This window comes from Sinocyclocheilus anshuiensis, unplaced genomic scaffold, assembly GCF_001515605.1.
Source record: "Sinocyclocheilus anshuiensis isolate Anshui unplaced genomic scaffold, SAMN03320099.WGS_v1.1 scaffold2917, whole genome shotgun sequence".
Taxonomy (NCBI): Eukaryota; Metazoa; Chordata; class Actinopteri; order Cypriniformes; family Cyprinidae; genus Sinocyclocheilus; species Sinocyclocheilus anshuiensis.
Window position 1 is genome coordinate 220,643 of NW_015539844.1, and position 2,605 is coordinate 223,247.

The 2,605-nt window shown below is 33.7% G+C and overlaps 1 pseudogene; it reads left to right on the forward strand.

Annotated features, from left to right (window-relative positions):
* The window catches only part of LOC107684527 (chloride channel protein 2-like), a 10,645-nt pseudogene extending 8,124 nt beyond the window's left edge, over positions 1-2,521 (forward strand).
* The last annotated feature ends 84 nt before the right edge of the window (positions 2,522-2,605 follow it).

The following is a 2,605-nucleotide window of genomic DNA, read 5'->3' on the forward strand; positions in this document are numbered from 1 at the left end:
AGCGCTCTCTCCCACCTTCAATACCACGACTGAGGTGCCCTTGAGCAAGGCACCGAACCCCCAACTGCTCCACGGGCGCCGCAGCATAAAAATGGCTGCCCACTGCTCTGGGTGTGTGTTCACTGCACTTTGGATGGGATAAATGCAGAGCACTAATTCCGAGTATGGAATACTTGGCCACATGTCACATCACTTAATCTACAGACGCAAATAGATAAAGTGCAATAAAATAAACACTTAAAGTGTATTTTGGATGTTTTCTCTCCACTAGTCTGAAACAATAAGTCATATTTTTTGGTGTGCATCAAAGTTTTTTACAATTACCTCTTTCTCACAATTACCTTTCTCTTTCTGTAGTAAGTATATTATTCATGTGGAGGACTTTATGAAAAGAGAAGTTCGCTATATCACACTGAACTCCACCTACCGAGACATATTCAACATTCTACGCTCAGGAAATCTGAAAATGCTGCCATTGGTGAAGTCTGCAGGTACAAACACACGTGACAATGGCTTAACTTATGAATATTAGATAAATTCATGTGGACATTGCTAGGGACTGTCTATACATGTAACCTAATTAATATTCATGAGACATGCTCTGCTGAAGGGACATATCAAATCAACATGACATTTTTATAAGAATTTTGTATTTTCTTACTTTCTTTTGATTGTAATTAAAAATAAAAATAATTACATTTATTTTAATTTGTTATTTATTTATTTAATGTAATTTATTTTAATATTTTTACATGCATATATTTTATAATTACTTTCATAAATCAGCTAAAATATTTTTACTATTTTGATCATTTTGAAAAATCCCTGTAGAGCTGCTTTGAAACTGTGTGTATTGTGAAAAGTGCTAAATAAATGAACATGGTTTGATGCTCAGGCTTTTAAAATCATGAAAAATGTGCTATTTAAAAAAAAAAAAATCCTTTCTTAAAACGAAAGCCTGTTTGAAATGTTAGATATTAAAACTCTAAACATGTACAGTTCACACCTGGAATGCAGTTTTACTGCAAGCCAGCAGAAGAGCTCATTTTAATATGAAGTAAATGCGATGTGCGTATTTACCTGATCTGCTCCTGATCTTTCTGTCTGATTTCATTGTGTCTCTCAGAGTCGATGCTCTTGCTGGGTTCAGTTGAGCGTGCTCAGATACTGGCACTCTTAATGTAGCGATCGCAGCACCTACGAGAGGAAAATGCGCTCACCATCAGCTACAAGGTTCATTTCCAGGTCAGACGGTTTTAACAGCTGTTTTAATAAGCAGTACTTTCAGGGCAGTACCGCTTGAAAAAAAAAAAGAAATATTTTTCTGCAATTAATTCAGTCTGAACCACTTATATAGGCCAACTTAACTTTGTATATATAACTTTAAGTACATTTTTAGTTTATGTATTATTTTTACAATGTACATAACTTTAACATTATTCTACTGCTGCAACCACTGATTTGCATCACAAATATCTAGTTTTTTGAGACAGGTGTTGATTATGGATTTATGTGTGTGTGTGTGTGTGTGTGTGTGTGTGTGTGAGTTGTAGAAGTCCACAGAAGAGTCTGCATCCACTTTACATCCAGGTCTTTATGATTCTGCCCTGAGCTTGAAGAAGTTCTTCTGTTCTCGTCCTGACATTGAGGCAATGGAGGTGAGACATCCAACACACACACACAGAGACACACACACACACACATATTTATGTGCTCTAGAAATGTCCTGTGGTGTTTTTGAGGAAGCTTTTCTAATGAACGTTTGGAAGTGTGCACCTTTTTAATTTAGTTTTGTAATAATACAAGTAAACTTGTAAGTATGCGCTCACAGCTCACAATGTCATTGTATAAAGCCCTATGATTTCATAAAGTCATAAAAATGGAATTTACAGTCTAATGTCACAGAATTTAGTATATTTTGGATTAATAAATCAAAAGTAGGTCCGTACAATTAATCAAATTGGGATATGGACTAGTCTGTGATGATGATAATAATAATAATAAAATTATTAAAACTTTATCTTTTAAGGAATATCGTACAGTTTTTTCCATGTGTCTTCCATGTTGTGCAGCAATTTGTTTGCAAAAAAATATCATATGGTTACATTTTTTTAATTATTTAATTGTTATTGTTTTATGCCATCAATGGTTTTTGATAATGAATTTATATTAATCATAAATCCAGAAAAAAATAAAAGACAACACATAATTTCTAAAAAATAAAAAAAAGAAAGAAAAAGTTCATAGGCCCAATTATTGTAAAAAGAAAAAAAAAAAGTTTATAAATTATTAAATTGTTAAAGTTTCATGAGCATGCATTTTGATTATTAAACTGTAATTAAACTATTAAAATGGAAAATGGAAAACACAGAATCCATAAAATTAGAACTGGAAAAAAAAAATGGGGCAAAAAATAAAACTATGTTTTCAGCCTAAGAAATGTGTGCGTGTCTCCATCTTTTTCCAGGACGACCCCGACGCAGAGGATGATACGATACTTCAAGAGGTGAGGACATTTTAACACAGACGCACACTCTTTACACACACACACAAACACACACACACACACACACACACACACACACACACACACTCTCTCTCTCAC